This window comes from Panthera pardus, unplaced genomic scaffold (genome assembly GCF_024362965.1).
Source record: "Panthera pardus isolate Hobbes unplaced genomic scaffold, ASM2436296v1 HiC_scaffold_1, whole genome shotgun sequence".
Lineage (NCBI taxonomy): Eukaryota > Metazoa > Chordata > Mammalia > Carnivora > Felidae > Panthera > Panthera pardus.
In genome coordinates, this window is record NW_026526654.1 from 71,617,634 (window position 1) to 71,638,390 (window position 20,757).

The following is a 20,757-nucleotide window of genomic DNA, read 5'->3' on the forward strand; positions in this document are numbered from 1 at the left end:
ACATGTAAAGGCAAACACCTGCCTCCCCCCTTTCTGAGGCCTGGCCCTCATCTTTATTAATGCCTCTACTTACCTAGCCTTTGCACATCCCTTCCTGCTTGACAAGCACTTTCACACTCACCAACTCATGTAGCCAGCACCACAACTCTGTGGGTGGACAAGGAAGGTACATAAACCCATTGTACAGACGTGGAAACAGGGACCTAGAGAAGCAAAGTGACTACATATGGCCAGGCAGGTAGCAAACGGAAGGACCAGGATTAGAACTCACACCATCTGCCTCTTGGTCCTGTTCCTTTTCTAATGACAGCCCTAGATCATGGAACACAGCTTTAGAGTAGGTCAGCCAATAATGGCATTGGGCTTGGGTGAGCCTTACAGCACTTTGGAATTTCACCAGAGTTTGGGGCAGCAGTGAAGAGATAGGGAGAGGAGAGGATGGGGGCCCCTAGGTGTACCGAGCAAACGTTCCTGGTAATAGGAGAATGGGCTCACTCCAGGAACAGCCAGGCCTCGGTGGCTCTGTATCACTCTGGGAAAGTTTGGGGTGTCTGGCAAGGCGTCTGATTCTCAGGAGTCAGGGCCAGCCTTCTGACTCAAGAAGACCTGTCCAGTGGATGGTGTGCAGAATGGTGGGAACCCCAGTGCAGCAAGAGCTGCCGATTCAGGGATCCCCAGTATTCTGCTGCAAACAAAAGTAAAGAAAATTGTTAATCTTAAGGCCAAAGAGACATAAATCTGGTGGAGGCAGGAGCTGGGGTGTGGTAAATAGACCCCCCCTCTTTTAACAGCATTCCATAGAAACAATTTAAGAGACAGGTGCCAACTGAAGAGAACTTGAGGGGCAGCCCAGAGAGGACAGGTGTGTCCCTCTGCGAGTCTATCCTTCCTCCAGCAAACAGCTGTGAACTTGCACTGTCCCGGGCTCTGTTTCTTAAGTCTAGGTGGGGAGACAAGCAGGTAAAGAGGCCAGTCCATCCCAAGGTGATGAGACCCGTGAGAGATCTCAGGAGTGCTCCTTTGATGCCTTGTAGCTGACTCTGGCATTGGGGAGTGAGTGGATGGAATCTAGAAAGGTTTTCTGGCAGAGGTGATGACTGGGTGAATCCTAACAGTCCAGTGGGAATTAGCTAGGGGAGGGAGCCTGAGAGGTTGGAAGGCATTCCAAGCAGAAGGAACAGCATAGGCACAAGAGAACATGTCACCATTTGAGGAACTGCAAAGATGGGAGATATGCAGAACCGTGGATTGGACAAGAAGGCAGAAAACTGATGGCATAAGGTCTTGTGGGCAATAGGGAGCCACTGAAGAATTTTAAGGAAGGAAGGAATGAGATTTAAATTTTAGAAATGACATCTGACTACTCAAAGTGTGGTCTGTGCACCAGGAACACTGGCCTCACCTGGGACTTTGTTGGAAATGCAGAATCTCAGGCCCCAACCTATTGCATCAGGCTTTGCATTTTAACAAGGTCCCTGGGTGATTTGCAGGGCCTTTAACATTGGAGGCACACATCTGTAGAAGTGACACTGGTGTCAGTGAGGTGTGGGTGAAGAGGAGCTGGCAGCTTGTGAAGGAGTTTGGGGAGGTCGATCAGAGTCACCTAGCTGGGGATGGGCTGGATTTCATCAGTGTGGGAGAGGCCAGTGTCAAGGATGATGTGAAAAAGGGGATGGCTGTGCCCATCACTGGGAGGAGGGCAAGGGAGAGCAGGATGGGGTGTATTCAGGTTGAGGGGAGATGAAGAGTGTAGTCTGAGACGTGGCAGAACCCCTTTATCTGCCACGTGGGGCAAGTTCTCCAAGCCTGGTCAGCACTTGGGTGAACTCAACCCTTCTCGCTTGTCACCCAACAAAAAGTTGTGCAGCCAACAGCCCTTTGTTACATAAAGGGTTGATTCGTCAGTTATTTCGTCATCTGTTTATTCATTCACCCACCACTGTGCCTTGCCAGCTCTGGGCTATGTCTGGGAGTGTACGTGAAGCTCGCAGCCCAGAGGGGAGGACAATCATCAAATAATCACAATGTAATTATTTGTAAAATTTGGACCAATACCAGGAAGGAGGAGGGTAGGCAGGACTGCCTCTCTGAGAGCACCCCAACAGTGCACCCCACTTGAGTGTGTTAAACACAGAGGAAGATCTGTAGAGATATGAAACAAAAGCCAAGATTTAGACAAAAGAAAACAGAAGGTTAAGTGAGCTGTGTAGGCTAATAACTGGGAATCACTGGGCCCTCACATAGACTCACAGAAAGGATGCAGATAATGTCCGTGAAAGCGGCTTCTAACTTCTGAGTTATTTTTACTAGTGTTATCCCACATGCAGATAGACTTCTTCACAGTCAGAACAGCAGTGAAAGCTGGTTTCCTCTTTAAGATGGCACCACGATGGCATCACTGAGCTCCTGAGGGTTCTCCTGGGTGTTCCATGACCTAAGGCATGGGCAGACATCTCGAAGCAGCTCGCCTCTCCTTTGATCCTCTGGCGGGGAACATATCATCTAGGCCATCTCGGGGTCCCGCTCGTCCAGCTGGGAGAGCCGAAGTCATCTTTATTCCAGAATCATGTTGCAGACACTGGAAGATCCAGGAGTGCTGGAGACAGGTTCTATTGCCGTAACTAGTACCTTGCCATTGAACTCACTCTGAGGAATTGTCGTCTTCCCTCCAAGCCTGAACCCACCCAGAAGCTCTTCCCTAAACCTGCCAGAAGGGGAACGATAGCGTTTTTGAAGTGCAGTGGGTTTCTCAGGGAAAGGTGATCTGTTCATGGGGGCTGTCATTACATCTTTAGGCCGTGGGCCACACACATCAGACTCACCTAGGATTGCTTGCTAAAATGACAATTCCTGGGCTCCACCCCGGAGTGGATCACAATTTCTGGGAGCCAGGCCTTAAAACTTGTATTTTAAAACATGTTTTCTAGATGATTCTCATGCAAGCTAAATTCTAGAAAAACATTTGTGTGTAGTTAAAAAAAAAAAAAAGTTCTGGGATAGAAATCAAAGGCCTCGATTCTATTTCCAGTTCTGCTGCTCATGGCTAAGAGCTTGAGGCTCAGGTTGAGCCTCTGTTTCTTCAGCTACAGAAGTAGTGGACTTTCTTTCTTTTTTTTTTTTTTTATGTTTTATTTATTTTTGAGACACAGAGAGACAGAGCATGAGCAGGGGAGGGGCACAGAGAGAGGGAGACACAGAATCCGAAGCAGGCTCCAGGCTCTTAGCTGTCAGCACAGAGCCAACACAGGGCTCGAACTCACAGACTGTGAGATCATGACCTGAGCCAAAGTCGGACGCTTAACCAACTGAGCCACCCGGGCGCCCCAGAAGTAGCGGACTTTCTAACTGCAGAAGTCCCTGTCGGCAAGTGTTAGAAACTTGGTTTGAGGCCCAGGCTCCTTCTGAGAAGTTAGGATGGGAAAGAACAGTTCAGCGTCCTGTGCCTTTCCTCTGCAGCCCAGGCATAGATCACCTGCGTAGGGGCACGTGGCCCAGAGCAGTGCATCCAGCTTCTGTTTGCTGGACACGTATGAAGAGGAGAGACCACACATCAAAGAGGTGGCACCTGGGGTGACCCAAGGAAGTCCTTGCTAACTTCTCTGTCCTCTCTGCATAAGCCTGGATACTGTCCCCATAGTCTAGACCCACCTCCGGGGAGGTGGGCAGAGCTACACAAAATGCAAAGTGATACAAACTTTGAGTAAGGAAAAAAAAAAAATGTCCAGCTGGTAAAAATTTACTGTGGAGCACAGGCCAATGGCACATTGAGAAAAAATGCTTGTTAACCTGGAATTTGCTAGACTCTTCTCAGCATATCTATGTGTTTCTTAAAAGCTAGTGGGTGCCCTAAAGGCTGAATAGCATTTTCTGTTCTTCAAAAACCATACAGCGTGACAGGTCTAATTCTCCTCTTTGGCACTTATGATGTAGTTTCTCGTTTAACTCAGACCCAGAAGAACAAAGGGACATGCATACCTCATTACTGTTAATAGTCACAAAAGTAGCGGGACCTGACCTAGCTTAGGGCTCAGACGGGCAGTCCCTACCCCTACCCCTACCCCTGTTCCAGTGTTGGTGCCAGCTTCTTCACTTAGCAGAGGGCAGCTGTATGAATTTCCTGGAGCTGCTCTAACAAATAACCGCAAACCTGGAGTCATAAGCAACTGAAATTTATCATCTCACAGTTCTGGAGATCAGAAGTCTGAAATCAAAGTGCTGGCAGGGGAGGTTCCTGAAGGCTCGGAGGCTCTGAGAACCCATCCCATGACTCTACAGGCTTCTGGTGGCTGCTGGCAGTCTTTAGCATTCCTTGGCACATAAATGCATCACTCCTATCTCTGTCCCCATCTTCATATGGGCTTCTTTTTATTTTTTACCTTTAAATGTTTATTTAATTTTGAGAGAGAGACAGTGTGAGTGAGGGAGGGACAGACAGAGAGAGGTAGACACAGAATCTGAAGCAGGCTCCAGGCTCTGAGCTGTCAGCATAGAGCCCAACGCAGGGCTCGAACTCTCGAACCCGCAAGATCATGACCTGAGCCGAAGTCGGATGCTTAACCGAATGAGTCACCCAGGTGCCCCCACATTGCCTTCTTTGTGCGTCTCTATTTCTCAAATCCACCTTTCTCTTACGGGGACACCAGTCACTGGATTGAAAGCTCGCCCTAAACCCAGGATGACCTCATCTCAAGATCCTTAATTACAAAGATCTTATCTCTAAGTAAATTTGCATTTACAAGTACCTGGGGTTAGGACTTTTAGGGGGACACAATTCAACCCACTACAGTGGCTTTAAAAAGTCTTTGAACCCTCTGAGTCTCAGTTTCTGCATATGTAAGATGGGAATGATAATGGTAACACCCACAGAATAAGATGGGTTTTGTCAACAGTTTCTGACAAATTTCCTATTGATCTGTGCATATGTGGTGAGGTTCAAAAGAAAAAATACATGTAAAAATCCCTAGCACATTATACATCATTCAATAAATTCTAGATTCCTCCACTTCCTTTTGCTTTCTAGCTGCTTTGGATGGTTTATTTCTTGGTCCAGTCTGTCAGACTTAGTGAATTCCTAGCCTTATGTGTATCTCTCTTAAAACGTTTCAACAGGTGTGGCCACATGGATATACTCTAATAGACATTATCAAACAGATAGTATTTGACCTTTGGACCACATCAGAAAAAAAAAAAAAAATCACAATGACCTCTCAGGACACATCCTGGTGTGGGTGAATGTTCTTCCATCAAAGGAATGTTCCAGAAGCATCTGCAATGAAGCTAGCTAGCCCCGTGACTGACGTGACAAATGACTTGAGATACTTGAATGGGGTCTAAGAGGGGCCTGCCTTGAACTCTTCTCTCACAAAGGGAGAGACCAAGTGTAGATTTTTTTTTTTTTAAGTAGGAGTTTTTGGTTTTGTTTAGATTGGTGTGAATAAATAACACTAGAACTTTTTCATTATCCCAACTGGCATATGTTATTAGAATCATGGTGAAATCTACAACTAAGCAGTGCAGAATGTGAAGAACACAAAATACAGTTAAGATCCCTTCTCTTGCTGCCCCTGAGCATGGTGGAGGAATGGGGTTTTGTGGGCACCTGCTAAAGGCCTCATGGGATCAAAGCTTGAAGAAAGGGGTTTGGGGGCATCCGGGTGGCTCAGTCAGTTAAGGATCAGACTCTTGTTTTCGGCACAGGTCATGATCTCACAGTTCAGGGGAGCAAGCCCCAGCAGGGGCTCTGCACTGCACTGCCTGCTTGAATTCTCTTTCTCCTTCTCTCTCTGCCCCTTCCCCACTTGCATTCACTCGCTTTCTCTCTCTCTCTCTCTCAAAATAAATAAATAAACTTGAAAAAAAGGAAAAGAAAGAGGTTTTGAGCTCCGCCCCAACCCCCCGCTGCCAATCCAGGATAATAGACATCTAAAGGCTCACTGTCAGTCACTGTGTGGCACCCCACCACTAAACCTCTGGAGACCCCTTCATATCTCACTTTTATCTAGGAGCAGAGGGCCCACAAGGAGGGAAGGACTGGCTGTTTCTTTAATAGCTGGTGATATCTGGGAAGTTCCATCTTCTCATTTTTGAACAGTGATCATTAATGGGACATGCTTAAGATACAGCCTGACAATAGCGGGGTCTCTAATGAAGACCTCCAAAAATTAGGTCTTAAATCATCTCCAGGAAACAAATTCCTCACCCAACCTCTCTTCACCTGGCCGTCCCTAGAGTCACGTAAGAGTTTAGATAGAGAAGACACCCCACTGGATCGGGTGGTTGAAAACCCCCATTGTGTAGATGAAGGAGCTGTGCCCAAGGCTGCAGGGGTGGAGCTGTGTCATGATTGAAGAAGAATGCCATTTCCTATGGTCCTATGTGCCAGAATCAGACTTCCCACCATTACACATTCCTGGTAACCCTACCTCAGACAGGCATGATTCATGAGGTGTAATCATAAAGCATTTTTGGTTTTGCTTTCCATTGTCCCTTTATATTTGTCAACAGGGCTAGCTCTACCCTTGTCCCTAAAGAAAAACTCAAGTAGACGCTATGGCTCCTCCTGGTCACTTTAAGTTAAAAAACACAATCCCAATTAGTAATTAAGATGTTCCGTTCCCACATAAAGTAATCAAAGCTTTGAACTCCCCAAGGTGTCTCTCCTGCAGTTGAAGAAGAGAGGAAGCAGCCATCTTCTTCCTTTGCTTTCCGAGATATTGTACTCTTCCTTCTCCACCTTACTTGCCTTGGGTTTGAATCCTTCCAGGGTTGAAGAAGGGACAGAAGAAAGGGAAGAGGGACAGTAAAGTTCTTCCTTCACTGGTCCTATGATGGGGGTTTAGCTTCAACCTTCTCTGGATTTTGAAGTTGTCTAAAGTGGCTTATTTCTCTTATGGTGGCTTTTGTACTTCCTTGGTCACCCCCCCCCCCATCATACACACACACCCCCACATCCCCCACATACCTACCCACCCCCCCACACACACACCAAAAGGAAGAGCACTCTTAACCTCCCATCCACAGGCATGGGATGTAACTATTCAGCCTTTTTCTTGTTATACTAACTATGGCCCTTACCAATCAGTGGGATCCCCCAACCTCCCCAGAAAGTCCTCTTGCATAGAATCTAAGATACTGGCTCCTTTCTTTTACAAAACCCACATCTGGTCCATGGGTATGCATTCATTCGTCTCTGGCTTTGACAAACTCTGGACGGCAGTGACTTCCCACACCTTAGCTCTCTACTCTGATGCCACTGGCAGCTCTAGCCAGCCTCTTGCCCTTTGGATTTCTCGGGCATAACTTGGTCACCAGACCACCATGTCACCCAACCTCTAAGTGCCATATTTTAAGCCTGTAAGTGACGTGCCATACTTCAAGCCCTCCTCTCTCTTGACTTGGGGGGGAGATAACCCCTCCTACCTCTTTCCCTTTGGGGGAAGGGGAAGAGATTCACAGTATAGGCTTTTTATAAAGAAATCTTCCAAAGTTCTCCTGAAACATCCTAGTCCTGACCCTTTAGCACCTTCAACGTGGGTGAGAGTTTAAGAGTTACGTAAATAGCTTTTGGAAACTTTTTTGGTCACCTCTGTATATGTTTTTGCACCTCTTCTGGAATTTGGTATCTATTACTTCCCAGTACTTGAGCCAAAATTTCCTTTGAATAGTTTGTTACATCTCGATAGAGACAAGTTAATTACTTAACTATTCAAGCTCTAGTGCTTTATGGATTAGTTATTGTATCTATAATTTCAAGCTCCAACAAAGGTATCTTTCTATGCAGTGTTTCTTAATGAGAGTGACTTCACATTTGGAATAGGACAATTCTTCATTGTTCAGTATTTTCTAAAACGTTTATGACATTTAGCATCTCTGGCCCCACCAAGGCCTGTAATGCTACCCAATCTTATCTGATGACAACCAAAAATTAGCCCACCATTTGCAAACGATCCAAGGGAGGCAATTCTGCTCCATTGAGAACAACTAGTTTCTCAGTTAGGATATCCTTAGCTAAGAGGTTGTGAGTTTTCATGATCAATCAGTACAAATTACTTCTTTACATAGGAGTATGCCCTGTATTTCATAGTGGAGTTTCAGCAATGAGATTTGGTGAGGGAGTTTGGTAAGTTCAATGTGAGAACACTCAACATACTTGCTTTAGTTACCTTCTTTTACCTGATGTTCTTTTGCTGGTAACCCTTTTACTAGGATGATGGTGTTCCTCTGGTGAGATAATATTTTGGGATGTATAATACCTTATTTTTTGCATGTGACTTTCTTCCTATTTAACCAGTGTTATCCATTTCCTTAGGAAAGATTAAAATGTACACTGAAAGAATCTTTATTCAGTTTTTGGCTTTTGAAATAGGTTCTTGAGATTCATTTCAGGAGGAGCCAAGATGGCAGAACAGCATGGAAGTTTTTTGTGTGTCTCGCGTCCATGAAATACAGCCAGACCAACACTAAACCATCCTGCACACCTAGAAAAGTGATCTGAGGATTAACACAACAATCTGCACAACCTGAACCACAGAATTCAGCAGGTATGCGGCGCGGAGAGGTGAACGGCGGGGAGAGAGAAGCTGGGAGGCCAGAGAGCGGCTTTTGTGTATGGAGAGAGGATGGAGACTGGGGGGGAGAATACGGGAAAAGCACCCCCCGCAAAAGCAGCTGGAGAGAAAGTGGAAAAGCGGAAACAGCCTCAGGGACTGAACTAAAAAGGGAGAAAGGAGAAAGGAGAAAGGAGGGCATTTAAATCCCATTAAAACTGTAAACATGGGGAGCGCAGAGTCTGAAACTCTGCAGCTCGCAGCTCCATACCTGGCAGTGCTCTGGTGGGAAGGGTGAATCCCCAAGAGCAGAGTGGATTCCGGGGTTCTTCAGGCCACACAGGGAGAGGCGGTTCCCCTGATGGGAGGACACCTGGTAGAGGCTGTGTGGGTCCCCCAAAGGCAAGGCCCCAATGGGCCCGGGAGAACAACCACATTCGCTGGTGCTGGAACAAGGTCGTTAAGGGTGAAGGCTGGTGCCAGATGTGTGTTGTGATTTTCCATAATCCCTGAAACGTGGCTGCTACACTATCTCGAGAGCTTTTGCTGGAGCGGGCAGGCACCCGGCCGCAGTCTCTGGGCATTGGCAGCAGCACAGGACCCACGAACGTTCCTGGTTGCAGCCGGCACGTGGCCATTTCTCGCTGAGACCCTCCCGCAGAGGGGCGGAGCAGGTCAGAGCCACAGTCCCTCAGAAGTAAGGGGTCAGGAAAAACAGCCGCATCTGAGACAAAACTCAGGAGGGAGGTGCTGCTTGGGGCTTGGTCACGGACTGTGTAAAAGCGGGGAGTGGACGGAAGACAAAGACAAAGGACGGGCGCGCGATTGCTGATCAGGGAGAACAGAGTTTCAATACTAGAGACTGGATTGCCGGGTGACGCCTCGTTCACCGCTCCCGCGCAGCCGTAAACGCACCTACGAGCGCTACAACAATCCACCCCAGTAAGCTAAGCAGCGCCATCTAGTGGAGAAAGGAGCCGTTACACTGAGCCCCGCCCAACTGGGCCAACCTCGCTCTCAGGAACACAGGTCTCTCGGCCTGCTTAGCTTATGGACTATGACGCGCTTCATAGTTTGACTTCTAGGGGAAAACAAGTAATTTCAGATGTATTTCAGTCTGTTCACCTGTCCATCTATTCAATTTTCTTTCTTTCTTTCTTTTTTCTCTTTTTTGTTTCTTTTCTTTTTGTTGAATACAGAAAGAGAAAAAATTCATTTTTATTTTCAGTTTTTATTAAAAATATTTTTTCTTTAATTTTTTCTACTATATTTTTTACTTTTGTGTAATTTTTTTCAAATTCTATTTTACTTCCATCATTTCATTTTAGTCTAATTCAATGTATTCACTTTTTCAAATTTTCAAACAATTTCTTTTTTTTCTTTTTCTTCTTTCCCCCTTTTTCTCTAACCTATCAAGCCCCTTTCAACACCCAGACCAAAACACACCTAGGATCTAGCATCATTTATTGGATTTTGTGTGTGTTTGTTTTTAATTTTTTAATTTTTATGTTTTTAATTTAATTTTTTTATTTTAATTTCTTTCTACCTCATGAATTCCTTTTCTCCCTTGAAAATGACAAAACGAAGGACTTCACCCCAAAAGAAAGAGCAGGAAGAAATGACAGCCAGGAACTTAACCAATACAGATACAAGCAAGATGTCTGAACCAGAATTTAGAACACAATAATAAGAATACTAGCTGGAGTCGAAAATAGATTAGAATCCCTTTCTGCGGAGATAAAAGAAGTAAAATCTAGTCAGGATGAAATAAAAAATGCTCTAACTGAGCTGCAATTTCGAATGGATGCCGTGGTGGCAAGGATGGATGAGGCAGAACAGAAAATCAGCGATGTAGAGGACAAACTTACAGAGAATAATGAAGCAGAAAAAAAAAGTGGGGAGATTAAAGCAAAAGAGCATGATTTAACAATTAGAGAAAGCAGTGACTCATTAAAAGAAACAATATCAGAATCATAGGGGTCCCATAAAAGGAAGAGAGAGAGATAGGGGTAGAAGGGTTATGTGAGCATATCATAGCGGAAAACTTATCTAACCTAGGGAAAGACACAGACATCAAAATCCAGGAAGCACAGAGGACTCCCATTAGATTCGACAAAAACCGACCACCAACAAGGCATAGCATAGTCAAATTCACAAAATACTCAGGCAAGGAGAGAATGATGAAAGCAGCAAGGGAAAAAAGGCCTTAACCTACAAGGGAAGACAGATCAGGTTTACAGCAGACCTATCCAAAGAAACTTGGCAAGCCAGAAAAGAGTGGCAGTATATATTCAATGTGCTGAATCAGAAAAATATGCAGCCAAGAATTCTTTATCCAGCAAGGCTGTCATTCAAGATAGAAGGAGAGAGAAAAAGTTTCCCAGACAAACAAAGAGTTTGTGACCACTAAACCAGCCCTGCAAGAAATTTTAAGGGGGACTCTGTGAGGGGAGAAAAGATTTAAATAAATAAATAAATAAATAAATAAATAAATAAATACCAAAAGCAACAAAGACAAGAAAGGACCAGAGAACATCACCAGAAACTCCAACTCTACAAACAACATAATGGCAAAACCTCATATCTTTTGGTACTCATTCTAAACATCAATGGACTTAATGCTCCAATCAAAAGACATAGGGTAACAGAATGGATAAGAAAACAAGATCCATCTATCTGCTGTTTACAAGAGACCCACTTTAGACCTCAAGACACCTTCAGAGTGAAAATAAGGGGATGGAGAACCATCTTTCATGCTAATGGTCAACAAAAGAAAGCCGGAGTAGACATACTTATATCAGACAACCTAGACTTTAAAATAAAGACTGTATCAAGAGATGAAGAAGGGTATTATATCATAATTAAGGCATCTATCCACCAAGAAGACCTAATAATTGTAAACATTTATGCACCAAATGTGACAGCACCCAAATATATAAATCAATTACTCACAAACATAAAGAAACTTGTCAATAGTAATACCATAAGAGTAGGGGACTTCAACACCCCACTCATAGCAATGGACAGATCATCTGATCAAAAAAATCAACAAGGAAACAATGGCTTTGAATGACACACTTGACCAGATAGACTTAACAAATATATTGAAAACATTTCATCGTAAAGCAGTGGAATATACATTCTTCTCCAGTGCACATGGAATGTTCTCCAGAACAGACCACATACTGGAACACAAATCAGCCCTCAACAAGTACAAAAAGAATGAGATCATACTGTGCATATTTTCAGACCACAATGCTATGAAACTCGAAATCAACCACAAGAAAAAATTTGGAAAGGTAAAAAATACTTGGAGACTGAAGAACATCCTACTAAAGAATGAATGGGCTAACCAAGAAGTTAATGAGGAAATTAAAAAGTACATGGAAGCCAATGAAAATGATAACACCAGAACCCAAAACCTCTGGGACGCAGGAAAGGTGGTCATAAGAGGAAAGTATATAGCAATCCAGGCCTTCCTAAAGAAGGAAGAAAGATCTCAAGGTACACAACCTAACGTTATGCCTTAAGGAGCTGGAAAAAGAATAGCAAATAAAACCACAAGCCAGCAGAAGACAGGAAATAATAAAGATTAGAGCAGACAAGGGATACAGGAGTACTGATGCATAGGGGCACTTGTACCCCAATGTTTATAGCAGCACTCTCAACAATAGCCAAATTATGGAAAGAGCCTAAATGTCCATCAACTATGAATGGATAAAGAAATTGTGGTTTATATACACAATGGAGTACTACATGGCAATGAGAAAGAACGAAATATGGCCCTTTGTAGCAACGTGGATGGAACTGGAGAGTGTGATGCTAAGTGAAATAAGCCATACAGAGAAAGACAGATACCATATGGTTTCACTCTTATGTGGATCCTGAGAAACTTAACAGAAACCCATGGGGGAGGGGAAGGAAAAAAAAAAAAAAAGAGGTTAGAGTGGGAGAGAGCCAAAGCATAAGAGACTCTTAAAAACTGAGAACAAACTGAGGGATGATGGGGGGTGGGAGGGAGGGGAGGGTGGGTGATGGGTATTGAGGAGGGCATCTTTTGGGATGAGCACTGGGTGTTGTATGGAAACCAATTTGACAATAAATTTCATATATTGAAAAAAAAAGATTAGAGCGGAAATTAATGCTATCAAAACCAAAAAACAGTAGAACAGATCAATGAAACCAGAAGCTGGTTCTTTGAAAGAATTAACAAAATTGATAAACCATTAGCCAGTTTGATCAAAAAGAAAAAGGAAAGGACTCAAATAAATAAAATCAAGAATGAAAGAGAAGAGATCACAACCAACACAGCAGAAATAAAAACAATAATAAGAGATTATGAGCAATTATATGCCAATAAAATGGGCAATCTGGATGAAATGGACAAATTCCTAGAAACATATACACTACCAAAACTGAAACAGGAAGAAATAGAAAATTTGAATAGACCCATAACCAGTAAAGAAATCGAATTAGTAATAAAAATCTCCCAAAAAACAAGAGTCCAGGGCCAGATGGCTTTCCAGGAGAATTCTACCAAACATTTAAGGAAGAGTTAACACCTATGCTCTTGAAGCTGTTCCAAAAAATAGAAATGGAAGGAAAACTTCCAAACTCTATGAAGCCAGCATGACCTTGATTCCAAAACCAGACAGAGACCCCACTAAAGAAGTACTATACACCAATTTCCCTGATGAACATGGATGCAAAAATCCTCAACAAGATAGTAGCCAACCGGATACAACAATACATTAAAAAAATTATTCACCACAACCAAGTGGGATTTATACCTGGGATGCAGGGCTGGTTCAATATCTGCAAAACAATTAACGTGATTCATCACATCAATACAGGAAAGGACAAGAACCATATGATCCTCTCAATAGATGCAGAGAAAGCATTTGACAAAATACAGCACCATTTCTTGATAAAAACCCTCAACAAAGTAGGGATAGAAGGAGCATACCTCAAGATCATAAAAGCCACATATGAAAGACCCAGCTAATATCATCCTCAATGGGAAAAAACTGAGAGCTTTCCCCCTAAGATCAGGAACAAGACAGGGATGTCCACTCTCACCACTGTTATTCAACATAGTATTGGAAGTCTTAGCCTCTGCAAGCAGACAACACAAAGAAATAAAAGGCATCCAAATTGGCCAGGAGGAGGTCAAACTCTCACTCTTTGCAGATGACATGATACTCTAGATGGAAAACCCAAAGAATCCCGCCAAAAAACTGCTAGAACTGATTCATGAATTCAGTAAAGTTGCAGGATATAAAATCAATGCACAGAAATCGGTTGCATTCCTACACACCAACAATGAAGCAACAGAAAGAGAAATCAAGGCATTGATCCCATTTACAGTTGCACCAAAAACCATAAAATACCTAGGAATAAATCTAACCAAAGAAGTGAAAAATCTATACACTGAAAACTATAGAAAGCTTATGAAAGAAATTGAAGAAGACACAAAAAAAATGGAAAAAGATTCCATGCTCCTGGATAGGAAGAACAAATATTGTTAAAATGTCAATACTAACCAAAGCAATCTACGTATTCAATGCAATCCCTATCAAAGTAACACCAGCATTCTTCCCAGAGCTAGAACAAACAATCCTAAAATTTGTATGGAACCAGAAAAGACCCCGAATAGTCAAAGCAATCTTGAAAAAGAAAACCAAAGATGGAGGCATCACAATCCTGGACTTCAAGCTGTATTACAAAGCTGTAATCGTCAAGACAGTATGGTACTGGCTCAAAAACAGACACTCAGATCAATGGAACAGAATAGAGAACCCAGAAATGGACCCACAAATGTATGGCCAATTAATCTTTGACAAAGCAGGAAAGAATATCCAATGGAATAAAGACAGTCTGTTCAGCAAGTGGTGCTGGGAAAACTGGATAGCAACATGCAGAAAAATGAACCTGGACTACTTTCTTACACCATACATGAAAATAAACTCAAAATGGATGAAAGACCTCAATGTAAGACAGGAAGCCATCAAAATCCTCCAGGAGAAAGCAGGCAAAAACCTCTTTGATCTTGCCTGCCACAGCTTCTAACCAACACATCTCTGGAGGCAAGGGAAACAAAAGCAAAAATGAACTATTGGGACCTCATCAAAATACAAAGCTTCTGCACAGCGAAGGAAACAATCAGCAAAACTAAAAGGCAACTGACAGAATGGGAGAAGATAGTTGCAAATGACATATCAGATAAAGGGTTAGTATCCAAAATCTATAAAGAACTTATCAAACTCAACACCCAAACAATAATCCAGTGGAAAAAAAAATGGGCAAAAGGCATGAATAGACACTTCTCCAAAGAAGACATCCAGATGGCCAATCGACACATGAAAAAATGTTCAACATCACTCATCATCATGGAAATACAAACCAAAACCACAATGAGATACCACCTTACACCTGTCAGAATGGCTCACATTAACAACTCAACTAACAATAGATATTGGCAAGGATGTGGAGAAAGAGGACCTCTTTTGCATTGTTGGTGGGAACGCAAGCTGGTGCAGCCACTCTGGAAAACAGTATGGAGGTTCCTCAAAAAATTAAAAATAGAACTACCCTACGACCCAGCAATTGCACTACTAGGTATTTGTCCAAGGGATACAGGTATGCTGTTTTGAAGGGCCACATGCACCCCAATGTACGGCCAATGCACATGCACAGCCAAAGTATGGAAAGAGCCCAAGTGTCCATCGATGGATGAATGGATAAAGAAGATGTGGTATACATGTACAATGGAGTATTACTCGGCAATCAAAAAGAACGAAATCTTGCCATTTGCAACTACGTGGATGGAGCTGGAGGGTATTATGCTAAGTGAAATTAGTCAGGGAAAGACAAATATCATATAACTTCACTCATATGAGGACTTTAAGACACAAAACAGATGAACACAAGGGAAAGGAAGCAAAAATAATATAAAAACAGGGAGGGGGACAAAACAGAAGAGACTCGTAAATATGGAGAACAAACTGAGGGTTACTGGAGGGGTTGTGGGAGGGAGGATGGGCTAAATGTGTAAGGGGCACTAAGGAATTACTCCTGAAATCATTGTTGCACTACATGCTTTCTAATTTGGATGTAAATTAAAAAAAAAATTTTAAGATTCATTTCAGAAGCTTTATGAGAGGTGGGAAAAAAAGAAAAGAGAATTTTCCAATCAAAAGGCCCAGCCCAGAAAAAGCAAGGATGAAAAGAGGAGGCATATAGCCAGTTGAAGTTTACAAAAAAAGGAGGCATGCGCCAGCTTCTACTCCCTCCCTAAGTCCCAGTCAAGAATGGTAAAGAGATTATTAGAAAGATATAAATCCATAGGAAAAAAGAGAACAAAAGAAAGGCCAATAACAACAAAATTTTGCAAGCAGAAAAGTAGATGGATGAATAGAGCTGACTTAGCAGAAGCAAAGCTGAATTTTAAACTGGCAGTGGGAAAAGCCAAGAACCAACCCAATTTATACTGCAGAGTCACCTCCCTCCCTCAAAGACTCAGGCATTTGCAGGCCAGATACTTCCTTCAGAATGGGTTAAGGGGGAGCTAATGACAGGAAGACTGGATGAAAGCCTTTTTAAGAAGCAAACTCCCAGACCCTCTTTCCCAATCAGGGAAGCCAGGAGATTGCTGCTCCTTCATTTTGCAGGGGTTTGGAAATTTTTTCTTTGGAGAGGACAAAACTCAGGGTCCTTGAACTGGAGACACTGAGTATAGCTAAAGATGGTGATTACTTGCTAAAAATGACTAAAAAGTAAAAATGTACATTTAAAGTGTTGAGAGTCCCCATCCTACCCCACCCTAGTTAGTAGTAGCCAACCTCCAAGATGGCACTTAGTGATTCTTCCCCTATGCATGCCCTGAGGTAGTTCCCTCCCACACTGAATAGAACAGATCTGTGTAACCAGTAGGATGTGTGAACAATGACAAAGCATGACTTCTGAGACTATGGCTTCTACCTTGCTTTCTCTTAAATCACTCATTCCAGGGGAAGGCAGCTGCCATGTCATGAGGACAGATGGGGAGGAAATGGGCCTCTGCCGACAGCTAGCATCTCTTGCTAGGAATGTAAGTGAGCCACTTTGGAAGCAGAACCTCCAGGCCCAGGCAGAAGACTGTAGACCCACATCTCACTGTAATTTCATGAGAGACCTGAGCCAGAACCACTCAAACTATCTTTGAATTTCTAACCCACAGAAATTGTGAGATAACAAATTTTTTTTAAGTCATGAAGTTTTGGAGTAATGTTATGCAGCAATAGATTAATAACACACACACACACACACACACACACACCCTTTTTCTCCCCACTCAGCTTTCAGAATGATGTCAGCCAAGCTTGTACCTTTTAGGCACAAGACTGGAAGAGCTTTCTCAGGGAAATTTGACCATTCCAGGAGAGTAGGCCTAAAAGTGTAGCCCTGGGGCCTTCCCTCTGCACACAGAGCTCCCAGCTAACTCTGTATTGCCCTCCTTAAATATGAATAGATGTTCAAGGATCACCAGGTACTTTAGAAAGCCTCTAATATGACATAGGCTAAAATTAACATACAACTGTAACTTGGAGGAAATAGAGAATATGCAGGGAGAGATAAATTATCATTAATGTCCTTAGAGAAATAAGAGAAGCTACTGAGTAGCTGAAACAAGAATAAATAAGAGGTTAGAAATTTTTAGAAAATCAACAGAGTTACTGGCAATATGACCTAGCAGGAATAAAAAGTGCAAGAAGTGAGTTGGAAGATAAAACTGAAGAATTATCTGAGAAAAATGAGCAAAAAGGCAAGAAAATAGATCAGGGGAAGTTAAAAATGAATGAATGAAAGAAAGAATGAATGAATGCCTCACCCAGAACTGCCATCCTCCAAATAATGAGACCCAAAAAGAAAAGGAGAATGTAGAAGGAATTATCCAAGAAACAGCTCAAGAGTATGTCCCAAAACACAAGTTTACAGACTGAAGAGGCCTTCGAGTGCCCAGAACAGTAAATGAAAATAGCTCTAAACCAGGAATTTCAGAACACTGAGGACAACAAGAATACACTAAAAGCCAGAAAGGAGAGAGGAAGGGTAGTGGGAGAGGGAGAGCAACGCACGGAAGACCAGAAATCAGAATAGCTGCAGATTTCTCCAAATGGCACAATGGAAGACAATGGAGTGATGACTTCAACAATCTGAGAGAAATGATTCCCAGCTACGAGTTTCTGTACTCAGCCAAACTGTCAATCCAGAACTGGATTCTAGGCAATGCTCCCAGCTCTGCAGTCACCAACCCCAATTCTGTGGCTTTAGGGGAAATTCTGAGTGCATCTTACAATCCTTCAATAATACCTTGTCTGCTAAACTAGCCAGAGTGGGTTTTGGTTCTTTTTGCCTAAGTACCAGAATGAGGCAGAGAGTAACTGTCTTGCTTTAGGCTATTCTCAGTGCCTAGCAAATCTTGAGCACTTCGTGCACTCAATCATGCTTAATGATAACAGGTCAGTGAATGAATGAATGAGGGGAGAACAGTTCCCCTGAAGTCAGCGGAACTGACCCTTAATGCCCCTGAGAGAAAGAGTGTGGGAGCCCTGTGGGTGCTTCCGGCCCTGCCCCTCCTCAACTTGGAGCCACATAACCCAGTTTGCACTCAGACCTGACAACTCCAGATCCAAACGGGGTGAAGGAAAGATACCCCCTTGGTCTATGGAAGATACCACTATAATAATCTTTTTAACTCCAGCGCAGAATGAATTGCATGGATGACTTCCCTAACTCCTGCAGGTGGGTGCAAGCACACATCACTACTTGCTTTCTTATTTTTTTTGCCCATCGTGAGCCCCTCCAGATGGAAAGGCTGGTTTTGCACATGGGTTATGACTGTGCTGCCTGTGTGTGCCTCCCTTCTGGTCCACAATTTCAAATGAGCTTCTAAGTAACACACAACAGCGCTTGGCAACAGCCTGGCTGAGGCTCGATTGCTTGGGGGGCTGTGTCGCTGCACGACACACTGCACTTTTGCAGAACTCAGAGCTGGTTGCTTAGCAACAAAATGAGATGCTGGTTTAACTAGTTCGAGATCCACATTTCCCTGATCAATGCAGAAGAAAGACCCCAGCAAAGACTTGAGAAGAGAGAATAATCGCTGATGTTGGTCGAGAGCTCACTCTGCATTAGGCACTGTTGGAAGTGCTGTGCACTGTTTTATACTCAGTGAACCCTCACAGCAACCCATGGAGGTGGCACTAGTATTAGCTTCCATTACAAATGGGGAAACTGAGGCACAGGGAGCCCCAGGTGACACCACCAGTAAGAGACAGAATGGGGATTTGGACCCAGGTTGTCTCTGCTCTAGAACCCAACCTTTTTTTAATTAAGTTAAAATGCCCTGTTCAGTAACCATTCTGGACACCTGTCCCCAACTGCTGCTAAGACAGAGAGCTCTACCAATGGACAGTTGTGTGTTCTTTAGCCCCATAAAAAGTTAAGCTAAGCTTCTTAGGCCCCTCATATCTCAAGTACTCTTATCGATGATTGAACTTACCACATATAGCACACCACCAAAAGACATTCTGACAGTTCTTTTGACTCTCTACCCACCTCACTCCAAACTCAGTAGAATGTCAGCTAAACTTGAACCTGGACCAGAGGTCATTTCTTGACCCTGATGTCCCCAGGGCTAAACCTGGCTCAGGGTGATGGAAATCTGTGGCTGGTCGAGGGACCTGGCTGGGGAAAGAAAACTGGAAGGAAAGAATCTCTTTGCAGAAGGTGCGGACATGGGGAGGGGAGGGGGAGGGTGACCACACCCCTCCCCAGTGCCCAAATACAATCCCCTGATAAGCTTCAGTTCATGCTTGCCTGTGGAAAACTACCCAGGATACATTTTAATGAAGCCCCTGGGTATGAGATTGGTGGTAGACACCTGTCTCTTCCTACCAAGACACAAAGATTTGTTTAGACCCAGATTCCAAAACCAAAGCCTTTTACCTGTTCTTTCATCATCTTGGGTCTTTAGCCCCTGGCAACTCTATTCTAGCTACTGAACTGTCTGCCTCTCATCAGCCGGGCTGCTGCTTCCTAGCACAGATCTCTTCTAAGCTGGGGCCTCTCCTACTGCCCTTTTTTTCATCCTCAGCCCCGGACCCTCTTTCTAATTTATTCTTTGCAGCTCTCCTGGGAGTGCCCTGGGAAAGAAGGGAGCCAGAGGGAGACCAGGAACCATTTGCCAAAGCATTGGCCTCTTGGCTTCTGGAACATTTCCTACATCCTCCCTAGACTCTAACTTGACCTCTTCCCAAGTTATATTCCCTTTCAATAGTCCCTGTTGGATTGCCCTTTGAAGGGTGGTCAGTAGACCACGGTCAGTCCTGGCTGTCTATCCAGAGGTCCTCAGGCAGGGAATTCAGGGAGTCGTGAAGTCATTCCATTAGCCTTTCACCAAACTGAAACTGAGCTTAATTGTGAGTACCAGAAATACTGTTAGGTTCTTCCTCATCATTACATATCCTAGGGGCCAAAGGCAGGCTGCCCCAAAATGTGCCACTTTGTCATATTGAATATTTTAAATAAAAGTTCCTTAAAAGACAGCCTGTGCAAGCAGGACACTTTGACCTCCTCTGTCCCCCAGAAAGCATGAAATGAATGTCCCATGTGAGAGGTACCCTGCCTGTACCAGGAGGTGAGAAATATCCTTATCTCCAGAGATGGGAAATTCAGGGCTGAGAAGGCTGTATAAACAGTCTTTGTTACTTTTTTTACTAATTTACAACACCAGCCCAAATGCTGTTTAGAATTCCTTACTAATTCATAGGCATCTGGGTAGCTCAGTTGGTTACGTGTCCAACTTTGGCTCAGAGCATGATTTTGCAGTTCATGGGTTTGAGCCCCATGTGGGGCTCTGTGCTCGGAGCCTGAAGCCTGCTTTGGATTCTCTGTCTCCCTCTCTCTCTGCCCCTCCTGCACTTGTGCTCTGCCTCTCTCTCTCGAAAATAATAAAATTAAATTAAAAAAACATTTTAGAATTCCTTACTAACTGAAGCTCCCAAAGTTAGGTTTTTCTTGTCTTGTCAAGCCCTCATAGACTTACTGTCTCCTTGCCTAAAAATCACAGAAACTGCTTGCCTTAGTCATTTCTTCAGGTCTCAATTTCATTATTGGGCGTCCACACATAGGTAATAAAACTCTGGGTTTTTTTTTCTGTTAACCTGGC